General features: G+C 49.3%; 1 protein-coding gene across 1 annotated transcript in view; it reads left to right on the plus strand.

Annotated features, from left to right (window-relative positions):
* The first annotated feature begins 127 nt into the window (after window positions 1-127).
* Ack-like (activated Cdc42 kinase-like) overlaps window positions 128-13,635 on the plus strand; it is a 240,229-nt gene continuing 226,721 nt past the window's right edge. The window contains exon 1 of the mRNA XM_070534618.1: window positions 128-346. The gene's annotated coding sequence lies outside the window, so the exon portion shown is untranslated. The remainder of the gene's footprint in view (window positions 347-13,635) is intronic.

A 13,635-nucleotide genomic window follows, 5' to 3' on the forward strand; every position in this document is an offset into this window, starting at 1 on the left:
TTAAACACGAATGAGATGCAATAACTTATTGCATGAAAAAAACCGAAAGCGAAACTGCCTTAGCGTTTATTAAAAAAAAATAGGTTTGGCCACACTGAGAGTACGTCATAGGCGGAAATCAACCGACGCAACTTCCTACATTTGGCATGGAGCTTGTGCTTGGTGGCGGGTACTTGCGCTTAAGTTTTGTTTGTTTTTTTCATCGTTGTGGATGTTGTGCGTACACATACAAAGAGTGCTTAGCGGCATGACTCACAGTTAGGAGCCCTCTTGGCGACACTTTGCACGTTGCTGCGCCCTTCCTGGGTGTCCTATATGGATATTAGCCCGGCGTGACACTTCGAAAGTAAGTTCTACCAAACTTTTTGGAGTCCGTCTGCCTTTCCGTTTGCTGTCCGTTCGCGCTTGTGTGTCTTGGTCCCACAGATAAAGCCCCTTCGCCGCAACGGCTGTGGTTTAGTTATAGTTTGACGCTGTCGCAACCTAATAAGAGCAATACTGAAATGTTCATCTCTGCGCTTTCTTTCTTTGTTTTGTTACTCATTCGCGCTTGCCGTGGCATGCGCCTTTGCGATACTGAAGGCAGTTCTGCGAGTTTGCGGAGCATATGAGACAGATCCGCGAGCTGTGTGACCAGTTTGGCTTCTAAACAAGAACTGATTGCAGCGTCTGTTTGACCGGCACTCGCTCCTGTCGAAGTATTTTTTTGCTTGGCCGAGTAAACAAATGGGTCGCAGTGCACTGTTCTCGTACCACATTATCGCCGGACGCGTCGAAAAGCGCATATCTTCGCCCTCCTCCGCATTTTTGACCGTTCATAACCGTCAGTTCTACGTTTGACTCAGTGTAGCGATGTTTTCGAGCCGCAGAAACTTCCGCCAAATATAGCAAGGTTTTCTTCGTTAATGACCAAAGCAGCGAGGCCGTCAATTTCTCCGGAATAATAGCAGCAACAAAGGTATGTGTAAAAAAAAAGGGGGGGGGGGGGACACTGACATGTTGCACGCGAGTGGTGCTTTTCAATCTAGTTTGTGCGAACTACACCTCGCCAAGAGTGGTCACGCGGTTCTTGATTTTGCCCGAGCAGTTTGCTGACTTCGTGGGCAGACGCGGGGCGGTGGCCGCTGAAGTGTTGTGCCGTCACTCGACGCCCCATCCTCATCGCGTCGCGGGGCCTGTGCTGCTGAGCCGAACACCATCCGATCAGAGGGGGAGGAGGCGCCCGCCCCTTGTGTCCCGTGATTTCGCCTGTCGTGTCGTCTTACCGCACTTTCCGGTGCGCAGCGGGCTGGTGCCGCTGTTTCACTTCGTTTCACACGAAACCATCGCCTGGACTCGGTGACCGAGTGTAGTTTTACCATTGTAGTCGGAGCGCGGAATTTCGCCGTTCTTCGCCACAGGTGTGGAAGTAAGCGCAGATGGTGTGGCATTCGTCTTTTATGAAGCAGTGCACGAGCCAACGCGCCAAAAACCCGTACGAAAAAACATTATTTTCTGGCTTATGGCGTGCGTCAAGGAATCTTACACCGTCAGCTGTTTCACTTACGCTATCTAGAAAAAACATTATATATATATATATAATGTGTGTGTGTGTGTGTGTGTGTGTGTGTGTGTGTGTGTGTGTGTGTGTGTGTATTGTAAGCCTTTCATCAAATACTTCATCTCGATTACAATCGATCGTGTCGATTTCAATGCGAGACATGAATTCAGTAAACGCTACATCTTAAAACTACATAATTGTTTGAAATAGGCTTTGCAATGAACTCCAGTAAGGTGTCATTTTACAAACGACTAACGTTTTCCTCATCACTGCCAGAACTTTAGATGTGTTGCAGTTGCATTCGTAGTTAATACTGAGCTGGACTGTTGAAAGATGCAGTCACAGATTTAAAAAGAGCACTAATCGAATACGCCGCGTATTTTCAAGGCGTATTTCTCGAAAGTGGTGCAAGGCGCGAGATTGCTGGCGAACGATGGGCGTGCTCTGCGTGCTGCACGGCTTCAGCTTTGCATTACGACATGCCCCTGAATTGTTGCGTAAAAACCTAATCAGGGAACTTCAGTTAACTACGTGCTTGACGAGTGGAATTGTTCGCGCACGTAATGTCCACCTGGCGTAAAACGAGCACCATTCGCACAACTGCGCATGTATCCCTGCATTTTTTTCGTCCGTGGTAAATGTAATTAAAGGGTTGCTTTGTGAGCCGTTAGCGTTGCCTGCTCCAGAAAGAATGAATTTTGTTGAGACACGTATCATTCACGCCTATTTCGCGCGTGATTAAAAACGGCTCGACTGTGGGAGTTCCTGAAGTCTGCAGTTCCCCGCAAGTCAAAAAACAGACAGCAGACTTCGGCGACCTTGATGAATAAGACCTATTTCCGGCGAATCATGTGCACCTTAAGGGGCCCCACGTGGTGTCAGAATTGATCCTCAGTCTCCCCACTACGGCTTGCCTGTTAAGATTCCTGCGTTGAGCGTCGTCGGCGAGCGAACGCTTGTCGAAACAGTCGGAACTGGTTTTGGCGAGGCTTTCCGAATCTGACCGCGGCCGTGATGTGTCACTTGTAGAACAGGAAGGACTAGACCAAAACGTGATGTCTTTGCCAGTGAACCGGCAGTGTCATTAAAAAACAAACCTTTATGACCGGATACACCAAACAAATGAGCACATTGCAGATGGGCAGGAACTAGCAAGTGAAAAATTTAACATGGACGAATCACTACACAGATAGTGAATACCAGCTGTTGTAATCGTTTGGTCTAATTTACGTAAAGTTAGAATTACTGCTATAAACACCGCGAAAAAAAATAGGCACAAAATCAGGCACCCTTAAAGGGACACTAAAGCACTAAGTCAAGCTAAAGTGATAGATTAGTGCATGAGAATCTCTAAGGCGTCAATATTAACGCGAACAGGGCCTTAATAATCGAGAAACTGAGGTAAATGCAGGACGTGATTCATGCAGGGCAGGATTCAAGCACTTGCCAGATGACGAAAGCACTCCTCAGTTAAATTCTGTCACTAGTACTCAACTAATCGTTGCGAAAAAACATCATTGTATTGTAAGACGAAATAAAATGCTACTTATTCAGTTCTGTTTCATTTTTAGAAAAAAAGAACTATTTGAAAATGCACTTTACAAAGACGCGGATGGTCGAAAGGTTTCGTTTTCACTCGACTTCGCGCCGCCCACGCTTTCGCGTGCCACCAGTTATCGCGTAGTGCTGCGCTGGTTTTGCTGGCTCGCGAAACTCGCTCGAACTGCGAGTAGCAGACAATTCAACTTCCGCGCGATGCCCGAACGCGCTACGCCACTTGACCAAAAAAAGCAGGCGCAGCGGCCTCTCTGTCTGGCGCCGACGGCAGCAAAGGGCGTATGCAACGTCACCACTCCCCGGTTGGGTGGCGGGAGATTTGAATGTCAAAAAAAGGTATTCGGACCCTTCAGATGCAATTATCTCGTAAACCAAGTCCATTCTTGGCACGACACAAGCGTTACGGGGTTTCGGGAATGGCATATAAACTGTCCACGTCAACTTATTATTTGCCTTTAGTGGCCCGTAAAGGGAGAAGACCGGCAGGACCAAATATTTCGATGCCAGTTTTTTTTCCTTGCATTGCGATATGTATATCTGTAGCAGTCGTAATGTTTGTTGCTAGAGTGCTTAGATGATCTTGTAATATGCTGTTTAAAATGCCTAAGGTAGTAGTTTCGCGTGGTCTGAAAAAATGTCATCGAACGTAATTTCCGGGGTACTTTCATGCATACTACTGGGAAGCATATTGCGAATTTCTACACTTAGTAGCTCAGGTAATTTTTTTACAGAAATATAATCTGTGGTATATGAAACCTGGAGAGGAAGATGACGCCGAGTAGGTCGGACGCGCTCCGATCGGCTCCTGCTTTTTCTCGATCTCTTCGAGGTTTATGAAGTGGTGGCCCGTGGACTTTGCGTGCATTATTTCAGTGAAGTTCTACAAAACACGTGGATACCAGTTTTTCGGAGGTGGGTGGAGTTTCTGAACATTTATCGCCGATCTTGTGCCGACGACGCCGGACTGAGTGCTAGCCCTAACGCTAAACGCAACGGCGCCGGTCTCGACGAGACGCTGGCCTGCGTTAGCCTGGAGGCGCCAGTTCACCGCTTTTTTGTGCGATGGAAGACGATGGGGACGATTTAGCCCCCGAAGGTTTTGGGAAAGGTTCTGGCTGGATAACGGTCGCCAAACGGCGCGTTTGCTAGAACGCTTCCGGGCTTCTTGGCGCAAACTCGTCCGCGGCCCACCCCGACGGCCAAGATACGCTGCCGGACCGAAATAGATATAAAGAAGCTAAAAGCAAGATTATCCGGGGCAGCAAGATGCCACCACTGCCAAAGGACGAAATGAAGATTGTGGTCAGACCCAGAGGCGGACTGAGTATTACCAAGGCAGGCCCACCAGTGGTCGCGGAAGCTATATGGGCTGCAACGGGTATCAGTACGACGGAAAGAGAATGGGACACTATGTGCCCCAATCCGATGCAAAATGTGATGATCAGCACATCTAGTCACGAGCACGCGGTTCGTTACGCCGCTGTGGAGAACATTACAGTCGCCGGGAAGCAGCATGAGGTGAGCGCGTATGTTTCTGCGCCGCACGCCACTTGCAAGGGGGTAATTCGGCGCATCGCAATCGAGGACGGATCTGAGGTCATTGACAGGAAGATCGTCAACCGGAGAAATCCACTCGCGCTCGGTGCCAAAAGAATCAAGAATACTGGAACTGTGGTGGTGTTATTCGAGGGATATAGGGTTCCAAATTACGTTGCGTATGGGGGCACTCTGATCAGGTGCACGCTTTACCACGAACAGATGGATGTTTGTTACACCTGCGGACGCCTTGGACACCGCTCCGATGTCTGCCCGTCACCAGAGGAAGTGGTATTCAGGGGTTGTGGAGCAACCAATCCCGATGAACAACACAGCTGCGATCCAAAATGCAAGTTATGCGGGCGAGGCCCACCTGACCGCAGCTAAGGAATGCAAGAAACGCTTCCAGACGCCGTACGTAGTTCGATGTAGAAGAGGAGAACGCGCTCGCAACGCTGAGCGAGAGGAAAGAAGCAAGCCATCACCACCCTTCAAGGATGAGCAACACTTTCCAGCTATCTCCGGTGAAAGGCACCCACACACGCTCTCAAGAATCGGACTCATCGGCCCCATCCGGCACCCGAGGCCGTTCCCAATCCAGAGGGCGATCCAGATCCCGGGGGCGCTCCATATCCCGGGGGCGCTCCAGATCCAGAGGACGGACAGCGTCTAGAGGCATGAGAATACGCATCAATTCCGGAAGCCGCATTAGGCCCGACGGCCGCACCAGGTCCAGTACCAGACCCAGAGGGCACCAGACAGGACCGGATCCTGGATCGTCGAGACCAACCACCTGGGCTGACATTATCCGTGGAGGACAGGCAGAGGTGAGGTGGGGGGCATCCTAAGAGCATGCGACAGGAAGCGCGCATAAAATAGCACAACTTGAACGCGAGAATGCGAATATGAGGGAGGTTATTAAAAAGCTTACGTCCGAAATCGCGGAGATCAAACACGCGAGAGGAACGCGTCCTCCGCCTGCGTCCGCTCCGTTGGAAACACCCCAACCTATGGAGGTTCCTATAGCGGAGGGCGAACAAGATGAGCCGAGACCCTCTAAAAAACGAGCAGTGACTTGTGAGTAGGATAGCCTTCCGGGACGCGCAAGGTCAGAAATTCGCGAAATGTTTTCAGCGCTAAACGACAGCGTAAGGCAACTGGCGGAGAAGGTCTCCCAGATACAAAGCGAGATGGCCTTTCAAGCTGAAAGTATGAACAAACGTGTGTCCAAAATAGAATCGTTCCTAGAGAACGTAATGTTGCCAATCCCTGGTCCTAGCGTCAATGTCGTACCACATACTACCATTGGGTCCCCTATAACTGGGGACAATTCATCCGCAGAATTTGGGGACAAAAGTAGACAGCAACAAGATGGCGGGCTCAAATGAATCTTTTCGCATTTGGCAATGGAACCAGGCCCCGTACACTCTCAAGTTCAACAAATGGCCACAGAGGGCGAAAAATCAATCGAGGCGCGTTTAAGCGTAAGCGCGTAAGTGGAGCTACTGTAATTTGGTCGAATACTTTAATTTGTGCTTTCTCTGCTAGGGGCGCTGAACATGCTGAATTTTTTACTTTACACAAACCATCGACATAAACAATCGAGGCGTCTAAGGATGTTTTGTTACCTCAGGCAAATAGGCAGTTGATTTTTTTTAAATTTGGTTGTTGAAGCTGCTTTTTAGTCATAGCGTCAAGGTTTCTGTACTTGAGTAACCACCGACAGCCGACAGCCTATTGGTATCGATGTGTTTCCTGGCCGTTGGCGTTCGAATACTGCGGCGGTAAAACCGGTAAAACATTTTCGAAAGCATGCTGGTTTCGTCTGCGAGTCATTACATTGACTTGCTGTAAAGAGGTCTACTCTTGGCAAAAAATAGTGCCTCATTGTGTTTAGGCGTTGATTATCATAATGAATGCGGCGGAGGTTGAGGGAGTGCGCTTGAAGGTACGTTTTTATGCCGTTGATCTCCCATAACACCGTGAGTACGCAAACCGATGTCACAGAAAACCCGATGCATCATTATTGTGTGTTCTCCGTCATCGCTTGTTTGCTGTACGCCTACTAATTCTTCATTTCTTCAAGTGTTGTAGCCTCCTTTTGTTCTTGTTCTCTTGTGCTTCACTTACAGTATGTCGTTCCGTCAGCTGTAATGCGCATTTGCAAAACCAATACGTTTGATAAGACGCAGTGGTTATCATAATTTCACTACACATGTATTAAGCTGGCACATATGGTTCAGATACAGATGCCTGTATGCGGACTTGCACGACGTTGATTCGGAGATTAGGATAATTATGACACCCGTAAGGAAGAGGCAGCTGACGGCCGTAAGCTGTTGCGTTCTTTCGGCCAAACTACCCGGCCTGGTAGTGCTGTAAAGATGCTGTATAAAAGTGACACGCGGTGACAGGGAAATTATTATACTTAGCAGCCGACCGTACGTTTTGTAGCTTCGGTCTTCTTTCTTGTGCGTTTGTGCTACCCTTATTAATGAGCCATTTCTTGATTATGTTCTTGATTATGTAACCGCGTTTGTGTGGATGCGTAGACGTGTGCTTTCTGTTTGTACTTGTAAAATGCAAATAAAATATTTTCAGGCTTACTCAATCTTTGGTGTCATGTGCGTTTATTCCAGTCGAGGCCATCGTGCCACCTGGAAACCGCATTCTGTCAGTAGCCCTATACACGAAATGCAACAGCTGGAGCGCGGCGGCACAACTCGGGGTAACGGCGGCGCATCCCGAGCGAAAAACCGCTCGGGATGCCCTTATAAGTCAGTTCAGAGTGTGCCTTAACTCGATATGACTCAGCGCTACATGTATTCTTCTGCGCCTCGATCGCGCTCCCGCCAGTTTGGTTGCTGTGTGGCAAACGTAGCGCCTACATATACACATAGGCGCTACGTTTGCCACACAGCAACCAAACTGGCGGGAGCACGATCGAGGCGCAGCAGCCAGAAACCCAGTAAAGCCACAGAACACCTGGTAAAGCGTGTGCAAAATCCTGTTTCCGTTTCCTGTTGTACAGCGCCACCGGTGGTCGCATACTTTAGTTCACGACGCCACCGCTACGCTTATTTCCGTAGCACTGTGGAAGGTACAGTTTCCCTTCTCTAAGTTTGTATAGGTGTTCTGTGATGGAACTGCAGGGGCTTTCTTAAGAAGAAAGCGCCTCTGCAGCAGTACATTCGCAGCAATTCCGAAAAACCACATGTAATCCTTATTAAAGAAACCCTATCTGCTGAAGTCAATTTGTCGGGATATCAATCGATTCTTGGTCAAACTGGGAGGAGAGGTGTATGCACCCTTGTAAGTCGTAAGCTCACATATATCACTCACGACCTGGGGATGGCCACCTGTAAAGCAGAGCATGTGATGATAGAAATCATACCAGGCCGATTGAGACGCAAGAGCGTTTTCATTCTTAACGTGTATAGTAGCCCCAATGACCTTCGCCAGCGTTTCAAAGTGCTAAGGAAGGCAATCAACTTCGCCGGGACTAATCCTTTGGTGATAGCCGGGGACTTCAATGCCCCGCACTACGCGTGGGGCTATGTGTACAACACGGTCAAGGGAAAGGAGTTATGGCAGAATGCTACAGACTTGGACCTTACGCTCGTCACTGATAAGTCTTTTCCGACCAGAATGGGAACATCTTCGTGCAGAGACTCGACTCCGGATTTAACGTTCGTCAAGAATTTGTTAAAGGCGCAATGGACTAACACTGCTGTTGATCTTGGCAGCGGTCATTATATCCTCGCTGCACACTTTCCAACAACACCTAAGAGGCCGAAGGAGTTCTTCACGGATTGGGACAAGTTCCGCAAGATAAGGAATGAGCGCCAACCTCCAACCACCAGACTGAGCCTTGAACAGTGGATGGAGCAGATCAGGGAAGATATCAAGAGTAACACTCACAAAATATGCACGGACCTTCCCGTGGAAAAGATGGATAGTCGCCTAGCCCATCTACTAGAGGCTAAGCAGTCACTCCTCAATCGATGGAAGGGCCTACGGCTAAATCGCAGACTACGCAAAAAGAGTGCTGAACTCAATAGAACCAGAGAGGAGTACTGCCACACCCTCTCAAAGCAACAATGGGACGAGGTGTGCAACTCAGTTGATGGTCAAATGCGGAATGGTCGAAACTGGAATCTTTTAAAGCATCTTCTGAACGACACCAACACAAGGTCAAACCAGCAGCATGTGATGGCAAAGCTTCTGCATACAGCCACACGAACCAAGACCACGGAGGAAGTCCTGCAGGGCCTGGTGGAGAAGTACCTCCCTGTTGGTCCCCGGCAAGGGACGTCGGTCGCCTACGCAGTCTACCTTGGGCCACCCAACTCCGAGCTGGATGCAGACATCAGCACGGAAGAGGTTAGGAGGGCGCTGCATGAACTTAATAGCAAGTCTGCTCCTGGTCCCGACGGTATCACAAATAGGACCCTCCGTAACCTAGACGATCACTCGATAGAATACCTGACAGAAGTCATCAACGAGACATGGAAGGAAGGCAAGGTCCCGGAAGCATGGAAGCGGGCACTTACAGTACTGATCCCCAAACCTGGCAAATCATCAAGCTTGGACAACTTACGACCAATATCGCTCACATCCTGCGTAGGCAAGGTCGCGGAACATGTCATACTCAACAGGCTCACGAGGTTCATCGAACACAATGAACTCTACCCCCACACGATGATTGGCTTCAGGGCAGGTCTGTCCACACAGGACGCCATGAAGCTCATCAAGAGTCAGATAATCGACAATGACACGCGGGACACTCGGGCCATCCTTGGATTAGATTTGGAGAAGAATTTCGATGAAATAGCTCATCAATTTATACTGCAATCGATATCCGAGCTTGGTCTGGGCGTAAGATTCCATGATTACGTCAGGTCATTTTTGCACCGAAGAAGAGCGACTCTCCGCGCAGGAGACATGATCGCAAAAGAGGTGGAGCTTGGCACAAGGGGCACTCCACAGGGCTCGGTGATCTCGCCCACTTTGTTGAACCTGACCATGATAGGCCTTTCCAGAACACTCTCACGAGTCGAGGGCATCAGGCATACCATCTATGCGGATGACATTACCATTTGGTGTGTTGGAGGAAGCGAGCCCTGGGTATACCGATCTTTACCAGCACCAATCGCCTCCTCCAGCTAGGTGTGCATAACACTCTGGAGGAGATTGCAGAGGCTCAGGAAAGAGCGCAACTTGCCAGACTCTCCACGACCGCCGCCGGTAGGAGGATATTACAAGAGCTCGGCTACCCACCATCTGCTGAAGCACCAAGAAAATGCCAGTTACCACGGGACATACGAGATTTGATCTCCGTATCGCCGATACCAAGAAATGTACACCCTGAATATAACTAGGGTAGAAGGAAAGCAAGAGCTTCAACCATACTCAAACAGATCAAGACAGAGGGGCGTAGAGCCTGCTTTGTTGACGCGGCCGCATATCGGAAGGGGTGCTCATTTTCTGCTGTAGTGGTGGACTCCAAACAGCGACTCACGAACTGTGCATCTGTGCGAACCGGAGATCCGGCGATAGCCGCGCACGTGGCCATTGCCTTGGCGATGCTTGATGACAGCAGCGACGTCATCTACAGTGACTCACGGTTGGCCATTAGGGCATTTCAGTGTGGAGTGATCTCAGAACAGGCTTTTGGGCTGCTTCGTAAGGCAGGTCCGGACCCGCCGTGGTTGCTCAGTGGCTATGGTGTTAGGCTGCTGAGCACGAGGTCGCGGGTTCGAATCCCGGCCACGGCGGCTGCATTTCGATGGGGGCGAAATGCGAAAACATCCGTGTACTTAGATTTAGGTCTACGTTAAAGAACCCCAGGTGGTCGAAATTTCCGGAGTCCTCCACTACGGCGTGCCTCATAATCAGAAAGTGGTTTTGGCACGTAAAACCCCAAAATTTTTTAAGGCATGTCCGGATAGAATCAAGTATCAGTTGCTTACTTGGTTCCCAGCCCACGTTGGGCACATGGCGGGTGTCCCCACGAACCTCAATGAGACGACCCACGCTGCCGCGCGCGCACTGACTGACCGCGCTGGCGCTGTAACGGCCGAAGAGAGTGTTACGCATGGTAGGGACGCGCCTGCCACTTATAATGAACTTCTTAAACACTTCTATCTCTCGCGGCGACAATACGCTCCTCCTCACCCCAAGCTCACTAGGCCTAAGGCACTGACATTCAGACTGTTGCAGACAGAAACCTATCCCAACCTGTTCACGTTACATGCGATATATCCGGAGATTTACACTGATGACGTGTGCCCTGCTTGCGGGGATAGATCAACACTTTCGCACATGCTCTGGGGATGCATCTCTATAGCAAACCCTGACCTCAGCTCAGCTAGGTGGGAGGCATCATCATCATCAGCCTGGTTGCGCCCACTGCAGGGCAAAGGCCTCTACCATGCTTCCCCAACAACCCCGGTCATGCACTAATTGTGGCCATGCCGTGCCTGCAAACTTCTTAATCTCATCCGCCCACCTAACTTTCTGCCGCCCCCTGCTACGCTTCCCTTCCCTTGGAATCCAGTCCGTAACCCTTAATGACCATCGGTTATCTTCCCTCCTCATTAGATGTCCTGCCCATGCCCATTTCTTTTTCTTGATTTCAACTAAGATGTCATTGACTCGCGTTTGTTCCCTCACCCAATCTGCTCTTTTCTTATCCCTTAACGTTACACCTATCATTCTTCTTTCCATAGCTCGTTGTGTCGTCCTCAATTTGAGTAGAACCCTTTTCGTAAGCCTCCAGGTTTCTGCCCCGTAGGTGAGTACTGGTAAGACACAGCTATTATATAATTTTCTCTTGAGGGATAATGGCAACCTGCTGTTCATGATTTGGGAATGCCTGCCAAACGCACCCCAGCCCATTCTTATTCTTCTGATTATTTCCGTCTCATGATCCGGATACGCCGTCACTACCTGCCCTAAGTAGATGTATTCCCTTACGACTTCCAGTGCCTCGCTGCCTATTGTAAATTGCTGTTCTCTCCCGAGACTGTTAAGCATTACTTTAGTTTTCTGCAGATTAATTTTTAGACCCACTCTTCTGCTTTGCCTCTCCAGGTCAGTGAGCATGCATTGCAATTGGTCCCCTGAGTTACTAAGCAAGGCAATATCATCAGCGAATCGCAAGTTACTGAGGTATTCTCCATTAACTTTTATCCCCAATTCTTCCCAATCCAGGTCTCTGAATACCTCCTGTAAACACGCTGTGAATAGCATTGGAGATATCGTATCTCTCTGCCTGACGCCTTTCTTTATTGGGATTTTGTTGCTTGCTTTATGGAGGACTACGGTGGCTGTGGAGCCACTATAGATATCTTCCAGTATTTTTACATATGGCTCATCTACACCCTGATTCCGTAATGCCTCCATGACTGCTGAGGTTTCGACTGAATCAAACGCTTTCTCGTAATCAATGAAAGCTATATATAAGGGTTGGTTATATTCTGCAAATTTCTCTATCACTTGATTGATAGTGTGAATATGGTCTATTGTTGAGTAGCCTTTACGGAATCCTGCCTGGTCCTTTGGTTGACAGAAGTCTAAGGTGTTCCTGATTCTATTTGCAATTACCTTAGTAAATAGTTTGTAGGCAACGGACAGTAAGCTGATCGGTCTATAATTTTTCAAGTCTTTGGCGTCCCCTTTCTTGTGGATTAGGATTATGTTAGCGTTCTTCCATGATTCCGGTACGCTCGAGGTCATGAGGCATTGCGTATACAGGGTGGCCAGTTTCTCTAGAACAATCTGTCCACCATCCTGCCGGTGACTCTCTGCCCACACGTAAGAGCTGATCAAAATTCTTTGAGGCCGGCGATAGCCGTGGGAGGCGGCCCTCCGCAACCCACTCCTGGCTGAGCAACGTTGGGCTGCCCAGCAGGCCCACGATGCGGCTGGCAGGCTGGGCCTGTCGGTCCCGACGTGGGAGCGGCCCGCGACGTGCTAATACGCGTTCTGCAGGACTGTAAAATAAGAGTTACTCAATCAATCAATATGAAACCTGCGCCAACGAACGGGAAAAGTAATTCTGGATCGGAGATGAAAATTATTTGAGGACGGCCTAATGGTGATTCATATAGTCGTAAAAAAGTCTGAACGGCCAGATGGTGAAATCGGCATAAAATGGATGGGATTCTCGCTTCCAGGTGTAATACCGCATTTGCAACGTATTTTGGAAGGTGTAAGGTCGTTGTGAATGTTCGGCTTGGTGAAGCTCATGTGTGCATTCTTTTTCTTTGCTTAAGTGCGTGCTTGCTCGACTTCTCTGGGGTCCACTCTGTTCTTGTGTATGTGTTGCATTGTGATGTTGTGCTGTTGGCTCGCAACCTGGCCGCTTCCACAGAGCGCCTGCTTTGGGAAGGCGGTGGCCGGACGCTGTTCGGCGAAAAAGGGAGCGGCAGGGGTTCTCGCGCACTGGTTCTGGCGAGCGCCATAAAGCGCGCAGCGAGCCGCTGTTTATAGCGGCACCTGGAGAAGGGAGTAGTGTTGGGTCGGGCCGAGGCCTCGCTCAGTCGCATTCGTAAATGTGAACCCGTTTTCCTTGTTTGCCATGTGTTCATTGTAACCGTTACTATCTGCCTGTAAATAAATCAGTTCGAATTATGGACATCCAGCATCGTTAGTCCCGGGATACCGAAGCAGAGAGCAGCGCATCGGCTCAGGAAGAGCCGAGAGCGAACTAAAACACGAGGAAGGAAGAACCCGGCGGAGGAAGGAAGAAAAACTTACCTGAAGGCCTAAGAACAGTCGTATAGCGCCTCTCGTTCTAACAAAACTAGCGGCCGAAGCTTGTATGATGGAACACCTGAGAATAAAACACAGCCTAATTCTAAAACCGCATGAACGTACATTTTATATACCATCAAGAGGGATTTTCTTCGCATTCCTGTTCTTCGATTGCTCAACTTGCGCAAAATGCCCATTGTACGAGCTCCTTTTGTCGCAATATATTCAATATGCGGCCGCCA

The sequence above is a fragment of the Dermacentor albipictus genome, chromosome 2 (assembly GCF_038994185.2).
Source record: "Dermacentor albipictus isolate Rhodes 1998 colony chromosome 2, USDA_Dalb.pri_finalv2, whole genome shotgun sequence".
NCBI classification, from domain to species: Eukaryota; Metazoa; Arthropoda; class Arachnida; order Ixodida; family Ixodidae; genus Dermacentor; species Dermacentor albipictus.